We start from the raw sequence: 13,898 nt of genomic DNA on the forward strand, positions 1-13,898 counted from the left end.
AAGTAGTGATTACTTATTGAAATTTAATTAGAACACTGAAGTAATATTATCAGTAACAATTCTAGATTATCTACAGAAATACTCTACGCGTGCCCTAAAATGAGATTATTTCTCTCTGAAGTTCATCTCAGCAAGCAAATTCTTTATCATCATCTTCTTCTTCTTTTTTATGACCGCATAGGATCACTTTAGTCAGTCCGTCGTTCAGGTCTCTTTGAAGGGATTGTTCGGGCTCTGCGGTCTTCTCAGTACTTCTTTATCATGTATTATAAACCTTTATTATATTATACAGAAATGCTTGATGATTAACTTCTTCCTGGGAACTTAAATTTCTGGATTATGTTTTTAAGAGACTTTTCCCATCAGAGCCGAACTTTTATGCCTCTTATGGTAAAAAGCTTTTCAAAAATGAATATCATTTTCAATACTAGGTATTTGTAATGCGCCTGCTGCACAACACAAGCGTATTCAACCTTATTTCGAAGAAATGTATTATATTGAGTGGTCAGTGTACGGGTGCGTTTTGAAAGACATTGTGCTATGCTTTATGAGCCCTAAAACCTTTACCGAGTTCATCTTTCGATCGTTGATCACACATATATATTGCTCATATTTATTTTTAGTTTCAATGAATCCCCGCAAGCAGTAATAGTTTTGTATAATTTTAAATCATCAGCATATAAAAGAAAATGTGTGAATGTTTTGGCTAGTTGTTTTACGTCGCACCGACACAGATAGGTCTTACGGCGACGATGAGATAGGAAAGGGCTAGGAGTGGGAAGGAAGCGGCCGTGGCCTTAATTAAGGTACAGCCCCAGCATTTGCCTGGTGTGAAAATGGGAAACCACAGAAAACCATTTTCAGGGCTGCCGACAGTGGGGTTCGAACCTACTATCTCCCGAATACTGGATACTGGCCGCACTTAAGCGACTGCAGCTATCGAGCTCGGTTGTGAATGTTTAACAAGTCGGAGGAGGTCATTAATGAAGATCATGAGTAAAGAGGTCCCAAGTTGGAACCCTGTGGTAAGCCGATGTAGAGTACGGTATATACTTTTTAACCAGTGTCACTGACACTGTTTGAAGCATTTTAGGAAACTGCAGATGTTTGTAGTGATACCAGTAATAGCCCTGCCATACGAAACGACTGATGAACGCTAAGAATAACTAGGGAATCTTGCAATAATCACTGGCGTATACCCAAATACACGTAATGCACTGAATTTCATAGCAGCGCCGACAGGCCGACAGCAGGGTCAATGAAACTTCTCTTGATTACGACCTAGTTGGTTTGCCAGCACAACTATATCCTCTTGCCAGGGGCGTAACGTTAGCGCCTGCAGGGCCTGCAGTGCAGGCGGGCGCGGACCTTTAAGGGGTCCCGCAGACTCCTCTCAAACTAACATATACCGGGCGAGTTAACCGTGCGGTTAGGGGCGCGCAGCTGTGAGCTTGCGTCCGGGAGATAGTGAGTTCGAATCCCACTGTCAGCAGCCCTGAAGATAGTTTTCCATGGTTTCCCATTTTACACCAGGCTGTACCTTCATTAAGGCCACGGTCGCTTCCTTCCAACTCCTAGGCCTTTCCTATCCCATCGTGTCGGTGCGACATAAAGTCACTAGCATAAAAAGAAAATAAACATATACCTTGCCTAATGTCACTCTGCACGGGAATGATCAGGGCGGTTTTGTAAAATCAGTCGAAATAATTCGTTTTTACAATTTGTACGTAGAGGAATTGGACCATGTTATGCATCACTAGACTAAGCGCCAAAACACCATTCTGAGATAATTGAGCTCAAAGTTTCCAGTCGATTAAAAATCCATTTATTGTTCAATTTTCGCAATTTTTTGCAGTAAGTAAGAATTATTATTTTTGAACTCTTTTGTAAAACCTCAACCTAATTACTTATCAAACAACGCTAAAAATAAATAAAATGGCGGTTAGTCTATTTACGTTTGTTGTTTGATTGTGCATTTTTGTTTTGCATCAACAGACTAAGTTTCTTTTAAGTCCTTTGGTTGCGTTATGCATAACTAAACAGTGCATTTGGACTAGTCTGTGATAAAGCATAAGTAAACTACACGACGTTTCTGAAATTTACAGTTCAATAAATAAATAATCATTTCACTATATTGGACACCTAATCGTAAATGAAGTTGTAAATTACATTACCTAAGATACAAATCATTTGTGAAATCTACAATTTAACGTTATGGAATTATGAAATAAGTCGGTTATTTTTGCTCTCAAGACTTTTGTAGAAATTCCTTTTCTTACCGGTAGTGTGAGGGAATAGCAATAACACGCACAATTTTGCAATAAAAAGTACTTTGTTCTTTACTAATTGGCACAAAACATAGTAATGTAATGTAAAACAACTGAATAAAAATGGAAATAATAAAGCTTACAAGACAACAACAAATCCAAAATGAACCCGGATATTATGTATTTTACACTTTAAAGCTTTTTATTACCTGGCTTGAATCACAATACTGTAAAAATTGAATTATAGCGAAAGATACTTGATTAATCTTACAAACAAACAAAACCCCTAAAATTAAAAGGTGCCATTGGAAGTGTTTTTCACTACTTAGCATAAAACACAATACTGCTCAGTAACTAAACAAAATTTAAGAAAGAAACATAAATGAAATCAAAATCTGTCATTATTCACTTTCTATTTCAAAGTCAAGTTGTCCATTGAACCCATCAATATCGTCTTCCACACTATTATCGGTGAGAAAAGACCGATACATTGGTCTGGCATCTTCTGGAATCAGCAGCAGAAGAGACTTCAAGTCTTCAAGTTTAGGTTTTGAAATTGGTTTCCCTCCTGGTCACAGTTGAATTAAGTGTTCACTCAAATGAACTGGTTGCGCAAAAGTTCCTCTTTCCTTTTCTTTGAATATTTAATTTATCTCCAGTGTCCTGGTCAAAGTCACTCTTCATGAAAATGCTTAGAGGTTTGTCTTTTCTGATTTCAAGTTCTCTCGTTTTCAGCCAGTTTATTTTGGGATTTTCCATGTCAACTTTACGGTTTGTTATCTGTTTTTCCAGCATTTGTGTTCCAAAGAATTCTTTCTGTTCCATTCTGTGAACAGCCAAAGCATTCTTTCTACGACGTACTTTCATCACATTCATATAGTCATTCACAGTGTACAACTGTTGTTGTAGCTTCAACGCGCACTCTATGTCTCCAAAATTGCTGTCGTTGGGCAAAAAACTGTGTCCTGGGAGAACGTAGCGCAAAGTAATCTTTTCTAGCGTGGGGTGAGTTTCCAAAATAGTTCGTTTTCTTACCTGTAAAACCTCATAGTTATTAGAAATGCTTATTGCATTTGTTACAATGCGTTCGGTTCTTGCTCTGATAGCCTCCATTACTGGTACCATAATGTAGGAAATACGACAGCACAATCGTTTACCATGTAAACATGCACAGTAACAACATACTAGGTTAGTAAACACTACACAGCTGATGTTGTCTGGTCTGTTGTGAACCAGTGCAGCCACCTGTTTCGTTTAGCATCACTAGACCACAGACCGGTAAAAGGCGCTTGGTCTACTGTTGCATAATTAAGGTAAAAGGACCAGTAGATGACAGTGGACCAGTAGATGGCACTTGCAGATGTTAAACCAATTCTTAAGCTTGTAAGGGAAGTTATAATCGTTTTCAATCAATAGTTCCCTTCTATGATTCCAGAGTGCAGCATATGAAATAAAGTGAAATATATTAGTACCTTCTCCATATTTCCAAGGAGGTTTTATAAAGAGCCGTATGAGCATTAGATGTAAAAATGGCGTCTGCTTAAAGTTAGTGTTAACGAGGAAGTAACAATACAGATATGTTGCTGGGCAGGGTTTTGTTGTACCTTGGTCATTTGATTCATTTTTACCAAATACATTCTTTGGGGAGTGTAATATTAGCATATTCGGAAGTTATAACTACGACTGAAGAAATATATTGTTAGTGTCATCTATTGGTCCCTGATATACCTAGTGGACTAGTAGTTGGCAAGGTATGCCATCTTCTCAACCCGTCCACAAGACCTCATGGGTCTAGTAGTTGACATGAGAGCCTGAATGTGTATACTTCAATGTGATAGCAAATTCTGGTGAAAACAGTAGTTCATATCAATCTCTAATTGGTAAATTATATTGTAGGAAGGAAAGGAAAACTAAAAGGTGATGGAATATTACATTAATGATAAATAGCAGTCTATGTACGCCTATAAATCATGACACGGTTATACGCACACTTAGGACAGAGGGTATGGCCTGTTTTGATCTATTTAACTTCAGTCGGAATTAACAGAATTTGTTAAACGTCATCAAATTTAGGTACATATGTGTTTAAGTGCATTCCATATATACATTTCTGATAAAGTAATGTTATAGCTCAGTTGCTACAGTTTGTTGAAGGTATGTTCAATTTGCAGGTCATGCTCTGAGCTAAACATTGCTTTTGTTATTAATTTCAGAGTCCTGTATCTATCTTATCATGCCTGCCAGGGGGAAAGGATCACTTTTTAAATACTCCTTGGAGTCAATGCAAAATGCCATCGAAGCAGTTAAGAAGGACACACCATATACCACTGCAGCTACTTGATTTTGTGTTCCACGTGTAACATTGATGAACATTTGCAAAAAAATGCAAGAGTGAACAAACGCCTTTCAGAAGAAAAATGGACCCACCAAGTGTTCTAAATGAAGAATGACTGGATAGTGAAAATGGGAAAAGCTGGTTTCCCAATAACAAAAAACCGAACGCTTAGTGAGCGTGCAACGGTTAGTGCACGAATTAAAGCATGACAATCCGTTTACTGATGGTAAACCTAGCAAATCCTGGTACACATCGTTCATGAAGAGGCACCAGGAATTAAGCATACGCATCCAAAGCATCCAAACGCCATTGATTTTTCTAAGATTTCTTCCACTGAAGGGAAGGAAGAAGTCTGAGTGTTTCAGCAACCCAGCAGCATGTGGCATGAATACCAAGTAGCCATAGAAGTAATGGAAAAACAAATTGGTGGAAGTAAAATTGAATACTTCAAGCAGAAAAAAAACTGTGGCAGCTGGATAGAAGTCATTAAAGAAGAGGACAGAAACTTATTTTTATTGTGGAGGAAGTTGGTGGAAATTGTTGAAGTCCACTCACCTCCCATGATGAACAGCCCATTAGTAATCTATAAGGACATACCAGTGCTTGATCCCACACCTACTGTCATGAATCAAGTTACTATTCTGGCAGTTGCAAAGGAAAACACAGCACATATACCGGTACCTCAAAATGAACTGTCATTGTCAGAGGTTTCTCCTTCCACAACTCAGTCACCAACTCAAGGATCATCATCAGATCTTCAGCCCATCTCCTCAACATCAACACAGAATCTATATCCAACTGAAAATATTTCAATCACTCCAACACTGCAACCTTCACTTGAGGACAATAGGTATCATCATACCAATGCTATTGGTGCAGAATGTTCCACAAGCAATGTCCCTTCTCCCTTCAAACGAGCGTTATTTTACCCTAAAGAACTACCTTCAACAACACCAAAAAGAAAGAAAGAAAAAATTCCAAGTGTTGTGGTATCAAAAGATTGGCAGTTATTCCAGGAAAGGAAGCAAAAAGCAAAAGATGAAGCAGAGAGATTGAAAGGAGAAAGAGCAACTATAAAGAAAAAATGTGCTGAATTAGAAATGAAAAAAGCCAAGAAGGGGCTTAAGTTGACTGAAATTCCAGAAAATGACAGTGAATCAGAAGAACGTGTTTTGACAAGTGCCCCAACGAATTTACGTAAGGGAGCTTATGTGATATGTGATTATGAGGGTGAATATTATTCTGGAATTATTTAGAAGTTAGATACAAATCGGGCATATATCAAAGTAATGGCCGTGACAGGAATTAATGTATGGAAGTGGCCAATGTGTTGGTATGATAAGGAAGATATAAAGGAAGTGATTTCAAGCCCCAAATTGTACACTAACAGAGGACACTATCGAATATCAGAAATTAATAAATATCGCACATTTTAAGATATCTGGTTCAATGATATAACCTTGTTTCAGTATTGCTTTGTATTCCCTTTATTTAAAGTTTTCTATACATGAATAATGAAAAGTTTGTGGGTTAGTAACTTTTTATAAACAAACTGTCAACAACTGGTGTCATGATGTGTCAACTACTGGCGCAATGGCTAAAGACAGATGCCATCTACCGGTGACTTGTCATACCTGTTTTTCTTGTTCGATTTTATAGTTGGGAAAGAATCCATTTATTACTTTCATTATATTTTTATGTAAAGGGATTACTGAAGTAAACAAATCAATAATAAATGTAATAGTTCACCCTACATGAAATTCAATATGAATATTTGTGTCTGAAATTTCCCTTAAAGTGTCATCTACTGGTCCCATTACCTTAAACATTGGCTTATCGCTTTTGGTTTCGTGATGTAAAACACAAAATCAAACATAGGTAAATTTGCACTTAGATTTTTCACATATTTTAAGGAAACTGTTACTAGGACATGTACGGTGATTTTTGTCCATTTAAGTTATGTTGTTTCTCAACAGAATGCGCACAAATACTGATTTTTACAAAATGGCGCTTGGTCTAGTGATGCATAACATGGTCCAATTGTCATTTGGTTGTATCTAGCAGCAGTCGTAATTGTGTTGAGTGTAACACAGCACAGCTCGCAACACCGTGACATGCTCCTCACAAAAGACCTGCACCAAATCATTTATAATAATTATAGTAATTAAAACTGATATCAAAACACCACATTTTAGTTCTAAAACGACACTTTCTTGATGTGTAGCACACCAGAGATCGTATTATGCACACATTTTCTTGAACATTAACTTTTGTCATACATTTTTCGACAACAGTGTATAATTGCAACAAGAAGTTGATGTAGTAACAATCAGTCAGCTCACTTATACTGTATACGAGATCTCTTTGCACGAGAGACTAGGCTTATCAGTTGTGCGGTTTGTAATTTTTCGAGTTGTATTTGAATAGTTTTGATTCAATTTTCTTGGTATACTTTTTGGTGTTGTAATCGAATAAATAATTTTTGCTGAAACTTCCGTATCGGCTACCCGAGTAAGTTACAGCTATGTAGTTACTGAAAAATGAAACCAATGAAAGTGGTATAAGTCTAAGATCTACGGCTGTGGGCCGTGTGGATGACGACATTGGGCGGTTGAAATTTACAATACCTTGTATAACATGATAATATATTGCAATAGATGAATGGAGAGTTGCTATTGTAGCCCCTGTGTATAAAGTAAAGGGTGATAGACATAAAGCTGAAAATTACAGGCCAGAAAGTTTGACATGCATTGTATGTAAGCTTTGGGAAGGCATTCTTTCTGATTATATTAGACATGTTTCTGAAATTAATAACTGGTTCGATAGAAGGTAATTCGGTTTTAGGAAAGGTTATTCCACTGAAGCTCAACTTGTAGGATTTCAGCAAGATATAGCAGATATCTTGGATTCTGGAGGTCAAATGGACTGTATCGCGATTGACCTGTCTAAAGCATTTGATAGGGTGGATCATGGGAGACTACAGGCAAAAATGAGTGTAATTGGACTAGACAAAAGAGTGACTGAAAGGGTTCCTATATTTCTAGAAAATAGATCTCAGAGAATTAGAGTAGGTGAGGCTTTATCAGACCCTGTAATAATTAAGAGGGGAATTCCTCAAGGCAGTATTATCGGACCTTTATGTTTTCTTATATATATAAATGATATGAGTAAAAGAGTGGAATCAGAGGTAAGGCTTTTTGCGGATGATGTTATTCTCTATAGAGTGATAAATAAGTTACAAGATTGTGAGCAACTGCAACGTGATATCGAAAATGTTGTGAGATGGTCAACAGGCAGTGGTATGTTGATAAACGGGTTAAAAGTCAGGTTGTGAGTTTCACAAATAGAAAAGTCCTCTCAGTTTTAATTACTGCGTTGATGGGGTGAAAGTTCCTTTTGGGGATCATTGTAAGTATCTAGGTGTTAATATAAGGAAAGATCTTCATTGGGGTAATCACATAAATGGGATTGTAAATAAAGGGTACAGATCTCTGCACATGGTTATGAGAGTGTTTAGGGGTTGTAGTAAGGATGTAAAGGAGAGGGCATATAAGTCTCTGGTAAGACCCCAACTAGAGTATGGTTCCAGTGTATGAGACCCTCACCAGGATTACTTCATTCAAGAACTGGAAAAAATCCAAAGAAAAGCAGCTCGATTTGTTCTGGGTGATTTCAGACAAAAGAGTAGCGTTACAAAAATGTTGCAAAGTTTGGGTTGGGAAGAATTGAGAGAAAGAAGAAAAGCTGCTCGACTAAGTGGTATGTTTCGAGCTGTCAGTGGAGAGATGGCGTGGAATGACATTAGTAGACGAATAAGTTTGAGTGGCGTTTATAAAAGTAGGAAAGATCACATAATGAAGATAAAGTTGGAATTCAAGGGGACAAACTGGGGGCAAATACTCATTTATAGGAAGGGGAGTTAGGGATTGGAATAACTTACCAAGGGAGACGTTCAATAAATTTCCAATTTCTTTGAAATCATTTAGGAAAAGGCTAGGAAAGCAACAGATAGGGAATCTGCCACCTGGGCGATCAGATCAGTATTGATTGATTAATTGATAGTTCTACCTGCTGTAATTAAATGCACATTACTTAGGGCTCTGTGATGGAGATATTGGGTCACTTTCTTTGATTGTAACAGTAATCATCTCCGTCTTTAAATCGGTGGTAGAGTGTCGAGTGTTCAAGTCCGAAAGAGGTAGTTAGAATTTATCAGGGTGAAAACACTCCGTGTTGTACGATGTTCTTTCTTTCTCAATCCGTTTACCCTTCAGGGTTGGTATTTTCCTTCGGACTCAGCGAGGGATCCCGCCTCTGCCGCCTCAAGGGCAGTATCCTGAAGCGTGAGACTTTGGGTCTTGGGATACAACTGGGAACGAGGACCAGCACCTCGCCCAAGCGGCCTCACCTGCTATGCTGAACAGGGGCCTTGTGAGAGGAAGGAATCGGCCGTTAGGTACCAACCCGGCATTTGCCTTGAGGAGAAGTGAGAAAGCACAGAAAACCGCTTCGAGGATGGTTGACCTCCCGAGGCTGAGTGAACCCTATTCCAGTCCCCGTACCACTTTTCAAATTTCATGGCACTGCCGGGGATCGAACCCAGGCCTCCGAGGGTGGCAGATAAACACACAAACCACTACACCACAGAGGCGGAGAGTTGTACGATGTAAGCAAGTAAACTTATGTGGTGTTTGCGTGGCAAAATTAATTAGAACTCAGTCATAGGTTGCCCGTCTGGTATTGACACTCAGGGAGCCTAGATTTATCGGGACTCTTTATCTCCCCTGTGGGTGGAGTCTGTATCCCTGTCTATCATAAGATAACCAAAGATTCTGTACTCTCTCTCTCGTCTTCTAAGCCCAAAAACATATCCTTGATTCTATGTTTTTCCGTTCCGTGGAGAAATTTGCCAGGAAAATATTATGGTTGTTATTATCATCATTACCTACGGCCTCAGCTACCATATGTAATTTAACACCTTGTAATAATTAAGAGGAGAATTCCTCAAGGCAGTGTTAGTGGACCTTTATGTTTTCTTATATATATAAATGATATGAGTAAAGAAGTGGAATCAGAGATAAGGCTTTTTGCGGATGATGTTATTCTCTATAGAGTAATAAATAAGTTACAAGAGTGTGAGCAACTGCAACGGGGATCATTGTAAGTATCTAGGTGTTAATATGAGGAAAGATCTTCATTGGTGTAATCACATAAATGGGATTGTATATAAAGGGTACAGATTCTGCACATGGTTATGAGAGTGTTTAGTGTTTAGACTATGGTTCCAGTGTATGGGACCCTCGCCAGGATTACTTGATTCAAGAACTGGAAAAAATGCAAAGAAAAGCAGTTCGATTTATTCTGGGTGATTTGCGACAAAAGAGTAGCGTTACAAAAATGTTGCAAAGTTTGGGCTGGGAAGACTTGGGAGAAAGAAGACAAGCTGCTCGACTTAGTGGTATGTTCCGAGCTGTCAGCGGAGAGATGGCGTAGAATGACATTAGTAGGCGAATAAGTTTGAGTGGCGTCTGTAAAAGTAGGAAAGATCACAATATGAAGATAAAGTTGGAATTCAAGAGGACAAATTGGGGCAATTAATATTAAACTATAGGGAGGGGAGTTAGGGATTGGAGTAACTTACCAAGGGAGATGTTCAATAAATTTCCCATTTCTTTGAAATCATTTAAGAAAAGGCTAGGAAAACAACAGATAGGGAATCTGCCACCTGGGCGATTGCCCTAAATGCAGATCGGTATTGATTGATTGGTTGGTTGATTGATTGCCATTCACCTTGCCTGCGTATCATTTTCGATGTTACATTTTACCCTACTAGGTGCCAGAACTTGGAAGTCTATTAGATGGCCAATGACTGAGATTCTATTATTTTTGCAGGGATGTCGCCAGAGACCTTTTACATGTCGACTGGATTTTAAAAAACTAATCTCACCGGTTTATTAATTTTCTTCAGTCAGTGCGGTGACCAACTGGTGTTAGGACTGCCATTCGTACCTAACATCGCGGAACGGTCCTGGAGTGTAAGTAAACACGTGCAGCTACCAAGGTGGGTCCCTGTTTACTCCTCCGTGGGCGTACCCTGCTAGCGAGTCGCTCACCTGTAGCGGTTTCTGCCGTGTTTCAGTTTGAAGCGCGCACCCGAGAGAGAAACAATAATGCACGGCAAATTTTAAGTTTGTAGACAATTTCGGTAAAGTGAAGGGAGTATTTCCATAATCAAGCGTTAACCCTTCAATCTCCTTGAGCGGAAATTGGGAAACTTACGTTAATCCGAACGAATTTAGGAAATATCATTTTCAGGGCTCGGAAGGTCTGCCTCTGTGGTGTAGTAGTTAGTGTGATTAGCTGCCACCCCCAGAGGACCGGGTTCGATTCCCCGTTCTGCCACGAAATTTGAAAAGTGGTACGAGGGCTGGAAAGGGGTCCACTCAGCAGGTCAAATGAGTAGAGGTGGGTTCGTTCCCACTTCAGCCATCCTGGAAGTGTTTTTTCCGTGGTTTTCCACTTCTCCTCCAGGCAAATGCCGGGATGGTACCTAACTTAAGGCCACGGCCGCTTCCTTCCCTCTTCCTTGTCTATCCCTTCCAATCTTCCCATCCCTCCACAAGGTCCCTGTTGAGCATAGCAGGTGAGGTCTCCTGGGCGAGATACTGGTCATTTTCCCCAGTTGTATCCCCTGACCCGATGTCTCATGCTCCAGGACACTGCCCTTGAGGCGGTAGAGGTGGGATCCCCCGCTGAGTCCTAGGGAAAAACAAACCCTGGAGGGTAAACAGATTAAAAAGAAGAAGGGCTGGGAAGTTGAGGAAAAGTCCTTTTTTCTCGAATGTCCGAAGACGAGGCCCAACATAATATATGTTCATTCTTGGTTATTGTAGGCCAGGCCGGGAAATGGTGGGTTTTACTTATAATTTTCTGCCTTTTTCGGCGTTTTTTGTCTTATAAGTTTATTTTTTGTTTGGTTCTTAACGCCTTTTCTTGCAACTTCACCTTCTTTAGAGTACATTTGTACTGCCCATTCTCAATTCGAATCATCATTATTTCATCCTTCGCCTCTTAAAACATCTTTTATGTAATAAGAGATAAAAATGAAATCGAAAAAATGAAACTAATGTTAGAAAAATCAGGGGTATTAAATTATGTGTAAGATAAGTTAAATACTGAAAGGAGAAAACTTTGATGTGAGTGTTTTTTGAAGATGAAGAAGATCTCAATTGCTTCAAGTATGAACCCTTAACATCCGTTGATGTGGAGAGAATTTCCTCGATGTTTTGCAACCTGCTGTCTGAAAATCGATGGTTCTTAGGCAAATATGATTCCATTTGTACTAATTTCAGGATGTCCATTGCGGGTTCGCTGAATTCATTCTCGGTGGAAAAAAAAAAAAAAAGACATTTCATTTTAAATTCTGCAAGTACCATACCTATTTTAATGAACACGGAACTCACTTTTTAAAATGATGTTTCAAGAGAAATATTTCACTCAATATATTTTTTGTACTGTATGTTACATACCACCAGAATTTTGTATTTTAAAACATTATATTTCTTTACTAAATATTTGACTAAAACTACAATTTTGACTGAATTTGGATCGCATTTTAACGTTTTTTTTGTCAGTTTTTAATTCTAGGTCTTTTCACAAGTCTTTTTAGTCAATTTATAGGTCTTCAACTTCCGAGCCCTAATCATTATTATTTTTTCTGACATGGGGTCCGCGCAATATGCGACGGCTAGATGTCCAATCTTAAGTGGAGGGATGTATTCACAATTGCATGTTTCTAAATGAAAGTGGGTATTAAAACGAACACCAACACCTAGTCCAAAAGCCATAAGGTTTAACCAGACGACGCTAAAATCACCGGCTCAGCCGGGAATCGAGCCCGGGGTGCTCTGAACCGGAGACCATTACGCTTCCCATTCAAACTTACAGTATGTATTTTTAAAAGAAGCCGCTTTGGTTGCCTTGGAATATATACTGGACTAACTCTTTTATTACCGAGCTCGGCAGCTGCAGTCGCTTAAGTGCGGCTAGTATCCAGTATTCGGGAGATAATGGGTTGGCATCCCACTGTCGGCAGCCCTGAAGATGGTTTTCCGTGGTTTCCCATTTTGTTGGCTTAACGTCGCACCGACACAGATAAGTCTTATGGCGACGATGGGATAGGAAAGGTCTACGAAGTGGAAGGAAGCGGCCGTGGCCTTAATTAAGGCACAGCCCCGGCATTTACCTGGTGTGAAAATGGGAAACCCCGGAAAACCATCTTCAGGGCTGCCGACAGTGGGACTCGAACCCACTATCTCACGATTACTGGATATTGGCCGCACTTAAGCGACTGCAGCTATCGAGCTCGGTGTTTCCCATTTTCACACCAGGCAAATGCTGGGGCTGTACCTTAATTAAGACCACGGCTGCTTCCTTCCCACTCCTAGCCTTTCCTATCCCATTGTCGCCATAAGACCTACCTGTGTCGGTGCGACTTAAAAAAATCTATTTTATTCTATGTCAACAAGTAATATATTACAGTACAAGGTGTACAACTTTGCTTCCGCCGTTTGCTGATGGATGGCGACAACGGTACGTAGCGGTCGAACGAAACAGATCGCAGACGTCAGGCAATTAGCTTGGACCTTGGTCAACATAACCCCATTCAAACATTAGTCGATGTGTGTCTGCATCACAACGTTTTTCTCGATTGAGCATGGCAGTGTACGAGCCAAATTCTCGGCATTTGCGGGAGGTGTTGCCTACTGTTCTGTTTCAAAAGAAAACAGCGGCTGAGCCTCATCGAATGCTCTCACGTACGTATGGTGAGGACGCTATTAGTGGAAGAACGTGTCGTGAGTGGTTTCAACGCTTCAAGAACGGTGATTTTAACGTCGAAGACCGGCATAGTGGTGGAAGAGAGAAAGTTTTCGAAGATGCAGAATTGGAGACCTTGCTGAGTGAAGACTCGCGTCAAACTCAAGAAGAATTGGCACGATCAGTGGGAGTGACACAGCAAGCCATTTCAAAACGTATTGTAAGCTGTCCACTTCATGGCCGTATCGATGAGTTTAATCAACAAATTAATCTAGGTGGCTTTAGGTGGCTTTTTAGATTAATTTGTTGATTTCAAAACGTCTCAAGACCATGGGCATGATTCAGAAAGAAGGAACTTGGGTCCCGTATGAGTTGAAACCAAGAGACGTTGAACGGGGACGAAAAATGGGTTCATTACGATAACCCTAAACGCACAAAATCATGGGGATATCCCGGCCATGCTTCAACGTCGACGGCAA

General features: G+C 39.7%; 1 protein-coding gene across 2 annotated transcripts in view; it reads left to right on the plus strand.

The window, feature by feature from the left end:
• MFS3 (major facilitator superfamily transporter 3) overlaps nucleotides 1–13,898 on the plus strand; it is a 353,439-nt gene that overhangs the window by 216,530 nt on the left and 123,011 nt on the right. The window lies entirely within an intron of this gene.

The sequence above is a fragment of the Anabrus simplex genome, chromosome 1 (genome assembly GCF_040414725.1).
Source record: "Anabrus simplex isolate iqAnaSimp1 chromosome 1, ASM4041472v1, whole genome shotgun sequence".
Lineage (NCBI taxonomy): Eukaryota > Metazoa > Arthropoda > Insecta > Orthoptera > Tettigoniidae > Anabrus > Anabrus simplex.